General features: G+C 42.2%; 1 protein-coding gene across 8 annotated transcripts in view; it reads left to right on the top strand.

Moving 5' to 3' along the window:
* TFPI (tissue factor pathway inhibitor) overlaps positions 1–12,526 on the top strand; it is an 89,050-nt gene that overhangs the window by 13,338 nt on the left and 63,186 nt on the right. For 2 of the 8 annotated variants that reach the window (XR_004288361.1, XM_032354116.1), the window contains exon 1: positions 9,350–9,672. The exons of 1 other annotated variant lie outside the window; for it this stretch is intronic. The gene's annotated coding sequence lies outside the window, so the exon portion shown is untranslated. Of the gene's footprint in view, positions 1–9,298; positions 9,673–12,526 lie in introns of those variants that run through there. 5 more of the 8 variants (XM_032354113.1, XM_032354108.1, XM_032354114.1 and 2 more) reach the window with 5 other exon arrangements.

Here is a 12,526-nt window from a genome sequence, read left to right as displayed (position 1 = left end):
TCTTTTACATTAGTTTAAATGTTGAAGCTTTCTAACAACAGGACATTCATTAACTAAATAATGAAACATCTGTAATTAAATAGCATTAAACCATTAAAATAATGTATTAGAAGAGTATATACTGTGAAAAAAATTGTTAAATGATTAAAAATAGAGTAGCTATGGATAGACACGATGTAATCTCATTTTGAAAACAGAAACACAGAATGTACATGCACCTGTATAGGACCATCTATGAGAATATACAGAATAATTTTTGTAATGCGTGTAGTTGGGCAATATATATGAGAAATGTTTTACTCGAGTTTGGGCTTTTCTAGACTTTTCCTACTTTTTATAATTAACAGATACTTTTATTTAATCAGTTATTTTATTTTACTGATATTTTATTTTGTTTGGAATGAAAATCAATGGAAAGAGTGCTCACTTTCTACAACTGCATGAACTCAGCAAAGAAGCCATCTAACCAAAGGCCCAAAGCTTGCAGAGGAGAATTTCGGAGGAAGAATGTGGGACATGGCGTCAGTCCGTGTAGGACCGGGCCGCTGGGCACAGCACCCAAATGCTGTCAGGTCTGGCAGAACTGAGCTCACGGCAGCACCGTGGTTCTAGCTCGAAGCAGATTTTGCCGTCTAGGGGATGAGCTTAGATACGCCTGGAGAGGCGCCTGGGTGGCTCAGTGGGTTTAACATCCAGTTCTTGATTTCAGCTCAGGTCATGAGATCAAGCCCTGCTTTGGGCTTCAGACTCTCTGTCTCCCTCTCCCCGCCCTGCCCCCTCTCACGGTCTCAGAAAAAAATGTCCGGAAACATCTTTAGTTGTCACTGTCGAGTGGGAACTGGCTACTGGCGTCTGACAGACAAAAGCCAGTGATGTTGCTGCAGCGCACAGGAGAGCCGACTGCGACAACTGTCCCCAAATGTCAACCGTGGAAGGACTTAGAAATCCGGGATAAATACACAGTTTAACTGCCAAGCAGGACAATAAACTGGAAAACGTAGTCATCAGCTAAGTCAGCTGCGCTATTGCCTGCTTTGCGGAAACCCAGCCCTTCTCAAAGTGAACTTCTGTTCCTCGCTGAAGGAACGAGCGAAAGTCCAAGGACCTGGGTCCCCTCGGGGGGTCTTGGGGGAGAGCGGCGGCTGGGTGCAACACAGGGAGGACGGCAGGCTGTCCTCGGGGGCTCTGGGGTCAGGGCAGGTCACAGAACCTCATCAGCCAGGCTCTCTGGGGCAGGGCCGATGGAGAGATTATGTGCTGCTCCTCGTGTGGCATCATATTTGTCCCAAGAGTCATACGTGACATTGCAAGACTGAAAGGGGCATCAGGACTTCGGATCAAGAACCACTTTCCAGCCTTCAGCTCATAGTCCGCAGTTCACATCCTACTAAGACGCTCCTGTCTATAGAGCAGCCATACCCCAAGGAACTTTACTTACTCATTTTCCTCACAATAAAGGCAAAACGGAGGCAGAAAAGAAATCCCCTTTGAGGACAGAATTCCGAAGGCACCTGCTGTGCCACGTGCGTGGGGCAGGCCGGAGACTTGTGCCCCGGGTCACTCGTCCTGCCAAGGCTGGTCACAGCCTCGGCCAGAAAGGCCACTGAAGAGAAAAATCAGCACGTTCCGAAGAGGGTGACGGTGTTCGTCCTGCGTAGTTACTCCATGGGCCCCTGCCGGCCGTCGGAGCTGTGCAGCTGTCGTGCAGTCGGCCTGGAAACGCTCCTGCCCGTCGTGCACTGGACTGGAAGTCACAACGGAGAACAGCCTCATGTTGTAACAGTCAAAACTCCCGACTCCCGCAGTCACGTTGGGATAAAAATGGCCGAACAGAATAATGTTTCAAGAAGTTATTCTTCTTTTAACGTTGCCTTGATGCCATACTTTTTGCTTTTATTTAGGACGATTTTAGAATTTCAAAAATTAAACATTCCGGAGACAGTGAACAGTGGAAACGCGCTCTCTCCAGTGCGGTTATGTGCTCTGGCTGATTTTTAACTTAAATATTCATCATCAAGGAAAAGTACAAGGAATAAACATCAAACATCCAAGTAATGATCATTTCCAGTTAAAAAATGCTAACATTTTCATATTTTCTATGTATTTTACATGAACTTATTTACATGTTACTGCATAGTGTTTTATATAAAATATAGCCTTATGCAGTATTCTTATATGAAAGTATAAAATATTACAAATACAACTGAAAGCTCCGCCAGTTTAGCTCCTCTCTCCTTCCCGTTTCCTGTCTTCCGGGACAACCGGCCGCCGCAGGTGCGTCTTTCACTGCACACACGTCTGTCCTTAATATGCAGTGTTACCTTCGTGGGCTTCCAAAGTGACGTGAGTTTTTAAAAAATACTTTATGTATTTATTTGTCTTAAGCAGGGGAGCGGCAGGTGGAGACGGAGCCTCCATATTTTTAGACATATGTATTTATAAGATATTTATAAGATATATAAATGTGTTTGCCTTAAGAAAACTAGGTCTTATCTTGCTACTGTGAGCACACTCTGCTTTGACAATTGTTCTCTACAATTTTGTCCAGATAGGAGAGCAAAATACCACAAAGTGAAGTGGGCATGTGACTTTCTTTTTGCTCGATGATACGGATCAATTACTGTGACCTAAGATTACATGGTGCTTTTTAACAGGCGTGTCACTTCCTTGGGACTTACTTCGCAGAGGTAGATGCATAACAAATCCCATCTCATCAGGGAAAAGCAAAAGCATTTACCTCTTTATTAATGTCTTAGAGATACAGAGAAACATTCCAGATTCTCACAGAGGAGTTAGTCAAACTAAGTAAGATTTGGGGAAAAAAGCACATTAATGAAAGCAAAGGTTCTAAGTAATCTCACCGTGCTAGCTAATAGAATATCTGATTCTAGATCCTAGAAAGAAGAAGTTAGGAATTCAACTTGTTTTATTTTTCCTCTGAGACATTACGTTTAAAAAAATCAATAAGTAGCTGTAATTATGAAATGCAATGCCTAAGCACAGATGATACAAAAATGTAGCTTTCCCTGTTTTCTTAGTTAATATGTTTTGTCTGATGAGGAAAATCATTTGCTCAAGATGTCTGCCTGTTATTAACGCGAGTTACGACCGAAGGTCTGAGAAGGCCACACCACCCTCAGCCATGACTAGACCTTCAAGGTCCCACTGTTACCACAGTTCCCAACAATCATTCGTACAAAAAAGAAAGAATTGTCTTATTAATAAAAATATGAACTACAGAAAACAAAAGTAACATAATGATTCTAGTTTAAGTTTGTATGTAGGCTCTCATTTTGATTTCCATGTGAAAATTCAACCAAATTAGAGAAGTACTAGTTTTCTCTAACTAGTTCTCTACAATTTGTCCAGATAGGAGAGTCAGTTTGTGACCATAAATTCCTAAATACCCTTTTGTTATTACGATTTGCTACACAAGAATTTACTTCAGGCTGCAACATATTTCAGATCGATCGGTGTTTGATTCTGTTTGTGCTGCAGCTCAACATCAGTAAGTCTCCAGAGCGCATTCCCCTCAGATTACTTCAAGTACTTTTAAAAAATACTTTATGTATTTATTTGTCTTAAGCAGGGGAGCGGCAGGTGGAGGGGAAAAAAAAGAAAGAAAGAAAAAACAAAAAAAGAAAATGGCTCCAGAGAGACAGAAGGAATTCAGTTCAAGGGTCCAGTTTAGCTCAGTCCCCGGGGTTATACAATCTAGTAATATGGGTGCGGTGAGGATAATAGATCTTCGAGGGAAGAAGGTCTGTAAGCGGAGAGTGTAGTACTCATTTCTGCCTAAATTATGCTGGAGAGAAAAGCTCCCCCCAACACCGTAGGGCTTTTACCAAGAGAGGGTTTATTTTCAGTGACCTCGGTGGGTCATCCGTGCTGGTGCCCCATTTCTTCTTTAAGTGAAACCACAGTAAAGTGTTCAAAAGAATAACCCTCATGTGGGGGACATGAGAGTCATCTGTCAGGGAAGATGAAGAAAATAAGTATAGAACTATAAAATTCATAAACTTCCCATAAAGCTCATAAAAATCTGTTTAGCTGTTGCTGATGTGTTTTTTATCTGCTCATTCTATTAGCCGAAGCTAGCAATAGAGCAAAACTTAATGTTGATGTGGAGGGAATATATGCTCTTGTCCCTGGTTATCAAAGAGGGACCCCAAGGGAGGAGCAGAGAATGTATAAACAAATAACATAATCTGCCACAGAGAACAATTTAAAAAGAAGCTAAGTATTCCCTTTCTTCCCAGAATATATCTAATTCCCTTCTTCCCTATGAGAAGAGTTGCTTTTGGAATTGCTTTTTTGGAAATCTCTTTTTGGAAATTAAGAAAATTGAGATACTTAATGGTTAAAACAGAACAAATTTTTCACATTAGTAAAAATAGGGACTTTAGGGGCACCTGGGTGGCTCAGTCATTAAGCTTCTGCCTTCGGCTCAGGTCATGATCTCAGGGTCCTGGGATCGAGTCCCGCATCGGGCTCTGCTCAGCGGGGAGCCTGCTTCCCCCTCTCTCTCTGCCTGCCTCTCTGCCTACTTGTGATCTTGTCAAATAAATAAATATAAACAAAAATCTTTAAAAAAAGAAGATGTTTATAAAATCTTCTGTAGACGTTGGTTTGGAACATCCTGTCGAATTTGGTGGTTCTCTATGTTGCAACATTGTGTGCTCTTCTCACAATTCCTTTAAGGAACTAAGTTCCGTCCAGATTCGTCTCACTCCTACAGACTTACCTGAACTTGTTGAAACATTCGATTTATTTTAATGGACAAGATTCTTAATGAATAAAATTAGGAAATGTTTCCTGATACATTGGACTAATAAAGAAAAAAAAAAAAGACTGTTTTATAGCTTGGATAAGATACGGAGCAGCTCATAGTGAAGAGCCTGGAGTGTATTTGGGTCGTGTGAGAGCTGGAAGCAGAGCGTTCAGAGAATGGTAAGGAATGAAAAGGAAAAGTCCCCAGGATTAGATGGGGTTTGAAACAACCAGATCCCGAGAGATAAAAAGAGCTTTAAGATCAATGCCAAATAGTCGAATTGTTGGTGAGAACATTTTTTTTAATCCAACTAATTTCGACTCAGACTTGAACAGAGCGGACTGCAAACGGGGGGCAAACCCGCAAGAACGGGCACAGGCAGAGCTCAGGGAAGGGAGAAGCTGAGTCCACAGAGCAGGTAGCGACAGTGACCGTCTCATCCCAACAGTCGCTTTCCATCGTGTCCCCAGGCTCTCTTTGGGACAAGAATATGCCAGTTCGGGTCAGCTACACGGACACAAAACGGTGAAAGGTCTTCATCGGAGCTGAGTGCAACGTAAATGTGAAATGGGCAGTCTCTGCGGGATTCATTTCGGCTCCGCAGTCGCTCGCTCTTCCAAATAGAGTTCTTCACCTCACAGAAAGCAGATTTCTTCAACGACTTTAGGGTGTTAAAGAACAAAAATCCAACCAACTAGACATGAAGGTCGAATGGGCTTTATTAAGCAAGTCATGACTTTGATCCTCCCACCTAGAACATAGAGGAGAGCTCCCAGGAGTTGTACGAATGCAAGTTTTCCTCAGCAGGGTGCGGAACAAGGGGGTCCTTAGCACATGACAGGACAGGACTGTCCCCGGTCAGGGCGTCTTGCGCGGGCTAAGGGCCAGCGGTCTTACTAGCGGAGAACCCTGCGGAGCGTGGGGCCGGCCGCAGACCGCCTCGCTTGTGCTCATCAGGAAGTTCCTGAATAATCAGTTAGGGTTGGCCTTTTGGGGGAAGGTCGAAATGGCAATTAGTCAAGCCCCGGTTTAGTGACTTGGCCTACCTGGTGCCCGGTGGGGCCTGTGTTTTTCTCGTTAACGAGGGGCAAGGGAGTGGTAGAAGGATGCGTGTCTCCGAGGGCTCGAAGAGCTTGACGGGCGCCCGGAGAGGCCTCGGCTGCGGAGCTGCGCGCCTCCCTGCCCTGCCCTGCCCCGCCGCCGGCCCCGCTCCTGCTTCCCTTCGCTCCCGTGTCCCGGGCTGCGCGCTCTCCCCTTTATTCTTCGTTTGTTTTGTTTTTATTATTTGGAGAGACACAGCGAGAGACGAGCGCAAGCAGGGGAGCGGGGGAGAGGGCAGGCTTCCCGCGGAGCAGGGCCCGTGCGGGGCTGGAACGCGCACCCTGCGAGCGCGGCCTGGGCTGAAGCAGCGGCTTGCGACGGGGCCGCCCAGGCGCCCGCGTCTATCCGGACCCCCAGGGCCTCCCCCATCTCTCGGGGCCGGAGAGGAGGAGGTGGGGTGATTCTGCTGCAGCGTTTCCTTGTTGAAAGCGCAGTTTTAACACAGCCGAGCCTCGTTCTGCCGCGAGTTACCGAATGTGTGGGCGAGGAGCACAGAAGACCGGTTCAGCCCCGCACGTGGAAGTCGGACCACAGATTTGCATCCGCAGATCAGAGTCCTCTCCCTTAACCTGTGACGCGTGGCCCTGGCAGGGAGTGGAGGGGCGCCTGGGGACTCGGTGGCTAAGGCCCGTGTGTGGCTCAGGTCATGAGCCCAGCGTGCAGAGGTCAAGCCGCCCCGCGTGGGGCTCCTGGCTCGGCAGGGAGCCTGGTTCTCCCTCTGCCCCCGGCTTGCGTTCCTCCTCTCACTGTCTCTCTGTCAAATAAATAAATGAAATATTAAAAAAAAAGGAAAGGGAGTGGAGTTTATCACCCCAAAATATTCTTCTTTGGTATAAGGGTAATTGTAGGCTGTTTTTTGGTTTGTTTATTTTTCCAAGTTAGAAAAATAGAACATACTTACTATTTCGTTGACTTCATTTATAACTTTTATTTAGTTATTTATTTGAATTTCTTTAATTGATGTATCGCTTATGATGTTACCTTAGTTTCAGGTACACAAGACGGTGCTTGGTCATCACGCTCACCACAGTGTAGCCACTTCCCATGTGTCACCATCCAACACCATGAACTGTCTTCCCTGTGCTGCACCTTTTATCTCTGCGACTTACTCATTCCATAACTGGAAGGCTGTAGCTCCTACTTAGGGCGAATACTTCTTGAAAAACGCCAGATACACGAAAAGCTTTGAAAATGGAGAAGTTACCTTTTTTTAAGTACATTATAAGAGAAGTCTCCATCTATACAGGGTCTCCCTCTCCCTTCCTCTAGCTGGGATTTATCAGTGGAGAAGGCAAAGACTTAAATTCGCAGAGCAACCGCATCCTCGGTTACTGTCTTTTCCCAGTAGCTTCCATAACTGCTCACCCACACCCCAACATTGTCTTCTGTCTTTAGAGATGTTTAAGGTGGTGGCTTGGGCCACTTCAAGGAGTTTCTCAGTTTTCCTAGGTATCGCCCTTGTATACAGTAGGCATACATGTGATTACACTTGTGTTTGTTTTTTCCTGTTGATCTTTTTATTACAGAGTGGTCAGCCAAGAACCTAGAAGGGTAGAGGGAAATTATTTTTTTCTCTCCTACACTATTGCAGGGAAGGAAACATTTTATTGGTCTTTCAAGGTCCTTCTAGCTGGAATAAAAACTAAATTGACAGGCGATGGATTAATAGGAGAAAATAATACTAATTTTGTACGTATGCGTAATCCACAGGCGTGGAAATTCCAAAGATAGGCAGAATGAGGTCTATGTGTCGTTTGAACTAAGGAGAAGGGCGTAGGGGTCTAGGACATCAGAAGGAAAGAATGCAATTCACTGGAAGATAAAAAAGAACAAATGTGTCTACCATGCCTAGTTCAAGTTGTATTGTAGTTATCTCTGGCAACAGCTCTATTCCTGGAGCAAGTATTCTATCTAAATTCTTTTAGGCTAGGGGTGCCTGGATGGCTCAGTGGGTTAAAGCCTCTGCCTCTGGCTTAAGTTATGATCCCAGGACCCTGGGATCGAGCCCTGCATGGGGGGGGGGTGTCCTGCTCAGCGAGGAGTCTGCTTCCTCCTCTCTCTCTGCCTGCCTCTCCGTCTGCTTGTGATCTCTCTGTCAAATAAATAAATGAAATCTTTAAAAATAAATACATAAATTATTTTAGGCTATTGTGGGGGAAGTAAGTAGACTTTTCTGAATCTGCTGTGTTTTTATTGCTTTTTTTTTTTAAGATTTTATTTATTTATTTGACAGAGAGAGAGATCACAAGTAGGCAGAGAGGCAGGCAGAGAGAGAGGGGGGAAGCAGGTTCCCCATGGAGAGCCTAATGTGGGGCTCAATCCCCGGACCCTGAGAGCATGACCTGAGCTGAATTCAGAGGCCCAATCCACTGAGCCACCCATGTGCCCTGTTTTGATTGCTTTTAAGGAAAAAGTAAACTTCATGCCAAAGTGGGTCATCTTGGGGTGGCCTGCCCTGGGCACCTACATCATAAAGAGAAGACCCTTTTCATAAGCTAGTTGTGAGAATTAAATGTGGTGGTTTATGAGCTAGACACCTAATAGTTATTCAATAAATATGAAAAACACAGAAGAAAAGTTACCCCTTACCCAGAGATCAAAGGAATGAATCAAAAAAAGTCGAAGGCATAAAGACAATCTGAAATGGAGAAAACAAGAAACTGGTGGATTTTCTCATCAAATGACCTAAGGTTTCAGGGCATAGTGGATTCTGATGTCTTAGGGAAGCGATAGTGATCTTAGTCTGATATGACCGTAATTCCACTGGGAAAATCCTAAAGGTTAACCTCAATGACAGCAGCCTACAGCAGAGCAAAGGGACAGAGTTAAGTACTTACAAATCATGTAAAATGTTAATATCATCATCATCATATGATAAACAGTAACAAACACAATAGTTAACATTTATCGAAGGTTTGCTCTGTGTGGGAGCCTATCTCAAGTACTTTATATATGCTATATGTGCATATACATTTATATGTATCAATACATTTACTCTTATATCAAACCTGGGAAATTTTATTATCATTATTTTAGGGAAAAAGAAACAGAGCTACAAAAGAATTTACATAATTGACCAAAGTTGCAACAGCAGCAACTAGCTGAGCTGCGGGGCTCACAGCCCGACGTGCTGCAACAGAAAAGGCAGCGTATTCCCTCTAATCATAGGAAACTGGAGTAGCCGCCAGATTTTTGCACAAGTATACTGATATTATGGACAAAATAATTTGAAGAAAAAACAAACTGGAAAAATGTTCATTTTATTAAGTAACAATGTAATACTACATATAGACTGCTTTAAAAATATGTAACTCGGGGCGGGGGGGGAAGTGCTCTGTTTTTTCAACTGATGCAAAAGGAATCCTAGAAAGTAGAAGAAAGGGTTATTTAAGAACAGTAATCGTGAATTCTTAGTGTAAGCTGTTTCCTTTGTTTCGTCCATAAAAGAAAAGCCTTTCAAAGAGTTTTGGCAAAATTAGCCTAAATACTGTTGCGGTGACCTAAACAGGAAGCCTGGGTCGTCCCAACCACGCTCCATCTCTGAAACCAGCCCTGAGGCTCCCTCTCTGCTCCAGCAGACAGGAGCTTTGGGCCGTGGGATCCTCAACTCCCTCCTCGCCCTCTGCGGCCGCAGGATCAGATTACATCGCGCACAATTCTCCACTCGCAGTTTCTGATCTGTTTAAAAGACGACGCAGAAGAGATAAGTCTTGTCTTCACTGCCTGGAAGGGAGGACAAAGTGCCCTCAACTCCGCGCTGAAAAAAATCTTTCAAAGAACTTTCGTCAGAGATTTTACTCGTGAGTATTTGGCAAGATACTTTCTAGCCCTTGAGAAATAATTTTTCTTTTTTGGGGGAAGAAGAGCAGGATCCTACTGAGAGGCAAAGCCTGGTAGGGGAGGACCGTTGTCCTTCAACCGGCGAGGGGTATTGACCCTTCTCTAAACAAAGTAAACTCCCCAAATTCAGCTCTCTGCACTTTGCCTTCTTAAGGGAATGTATGTGCAGCATATCTTTATGCTTTTTCTTTCAGAAGTTGGTGAGATGTAACCTTTCTTATAATTTTCCACTTGTAGTGGCAATTCTTACTAATTGTGTGTTTAATTAGAATTTTCTGAATATTTGGTTTACTTTTAAATATTATTTATTAACACAAAGAAATATGATAATGAGACTCTCTGGCATGTTTAAAGAAATTTTTTTTCATTCCTTTTAATTGTTGACAGTTAAAATGAAGTATACACATTAGAATTCTTGTAATCTAAATTAAATATTTTATGCCTACAGTAACTAAGCTTCTCTGAGGAAATGCTTTACAAGTCTTTAAAGACCAAAGCTCGTATTCTAAAATACTTAAATAAGAATATTTAAGTATAAGGATGAGAATTGCACTACAGATAGTGTAATTATGTTAATTAGAGCAATAGATCTACATAGACCTCCATGATGTACTATCATGTCGTGATGGTTATGAAAAGACATTAGTAAATAAAAGCACATAATATAGAAGCACACCACCACAGAACTACAATGAGACCAAGTTATTTAATGATGGAGAAAGCTCTTTTATGTAAGTATTACCAAAAAATGAAGGCCAAGAGCAGAGCCATGTAGGAAAAAAAGAAAAGATAAGCAACAGCCACCCTGAGTCACAGTGCTCTGGAAATTAGTCACAAATGACTCTGTAAACTGTGTGATAAACACAAAGGGCAGAACCCAGGCAGGAAACATACAGCCCAGAGAGCCGTATTTTATGTGTAAAGGCCTAATATTTATGTCAGAAGGGAAACATGTCAATTTTGAGATACTGCAAAGTTTTTAAACCTAACACAAACCTTTCCTAAAACATGTTTAGATTTTTGTGATTCATCATTCTAGTGATGATTATTTCAAGACGTACTATCTGTATCTCATCTGATCTTTAAGCTAAAAAGTGAGTAATGTCTTTGAAAATGTGTTGGAGTATGAAATTTGATTCAGAGACTGCGGGTTAATAAAATGATATTAGATACTCAGAGATCATCGGAGATTACATTAAAAATAATGTAAATACAGATAATTAACATCATAGATTTAAAACCAAAACTTTAAAATACTTTAACAATTTGAATCATTACACTGGGAAACCAAATTTGTCTTTAGGTGACCGACCTTAGAATCCTCCTGGAGAACTTCAGTGACATCCCGTTACCATTTGGTTCCTCTTTCTATTAGATGTGCTGAATAGCACAAATTTTGTTTTGTTTTTGTTTTTTTAAAGGTCTAGTCTGATACCTTTAAGACTTTGTTTCACCTCCAATGACTGGATCAAAATCCCCCTGGGAAACGTGGCTCCTGTTCACATGAATTACGCTCTCGGTGCTTACTGGTCTGATTGCTTGTCTGTCACCCAAGGCTTCACTTATGTGTTGGTCGTACAACTATTTTGACTAGAAGCTTCTATAATAAACATTTTTGCTAAATTGAAAGATAATCTATGAAGTGGAAAACTATTTTGTGTTAAATTGTAGTTTTCATAACATTAATTTACTCTTTTCTTCAGAATTAATTCCCTGATCTTGGTTATCTGTATTACTCAAATTCAAAAGATAACTGCACAGGATGACTAACTACTGGAAGAAAAGGCCAAGTTCAAAAGGCTTTACTTATTCCCAGAATACATAACAGCTGACCAAATAGCAGATGTGCTATATATTCTTTAGAAATGGTTGGTTTAAATTCAGTGTCTGGAATTTTTAAGACAGATTATACCTCATATCACCACGTAATTAGCAGGAAAAAAAAAGCAAAGTAAAAAAGTAAAAGGCAGGAAAGACAATATGGAAAGGGAAGGGAAGTACTTAGAATAGGGTTTTCAAACTATTTGTTAGTATACATTAGATAAGTTGAATAATAATAGTATTGGTTAAAATAGGTTAATTGTATTGCCAATTCATTTTTGGTATGTAGACACCATCAGGGAACTGTCCTGTAATCTAATTCCTCTGTTTCAGTAAAGACGGTCTCCGACCACTCGCTTTTCTGTTTTCCATCTAAAATATTTAACTTGGGAAATTAATTTATAGAGCTGCCTTTTTTAAAACAAATATTCTTAAATGCATTAGTTTTTATAGAAATATATCATTACTATAATTCCTTCTGATTGTTTTGTGGTTTGGAGAAATCTGAATTCAAGAAATTGAGTAACTTGGGTGCCTGGGTGGCTCAGTTGGTTAAGCAACTGCCTTTGGCTCAGGTCATGATCTTGGAGTCATAGGATTGAGACCCACATCCTGCTCCCTGCTTGGCAGGGGGTCTGCTTCTCCCTCTGACCCTCCCCTATCATGCTCTCTCTCTCTCTCCAATAAATAAATAACATCTTAACAAAAAATAAAAAGAAGTTGAGCTACTAATGAAGTCCTCGTTTCTGAATATTAAATCTAACCCAAACGAAGGAAGGGTACAATTTATTCCAGAAAATTCTTTCATGCTAGACCATCTCTCTTGGGTCTCTGAGATCCTCAGTAACTGGTTTCTTGGCAGGATACACCATTTCCCGGAACCCAGTCTTCCCCTTACTCTTCTTTCCTTGTTTCCACTTCTTCTCCAAGTGGTAGGTGTAGAAAAAGAGCTTAGATTCAGCTACCGAGGGGCGCCTGGGTGGCTCAGTCTGT

The sequence above is a fragment of the Mustela erminea genome, chromosome 8 (assembly GCF_009829155.1).
Source record: "Mustela erminea isolate mMusErm1 chromosome 8, mMusErm1.Pri, whole genome shotgun sequence".
In the NCBI taxonomy this organism is placed as follows: Eukaryota; Metazoa; Chordata; class Mammalia; order Carnivora; family Mustelidae; genus Mustela; species Mustela erminea.
This window is presented reverse-complemented; position numbering and strand designations above follow the sequence as displayed.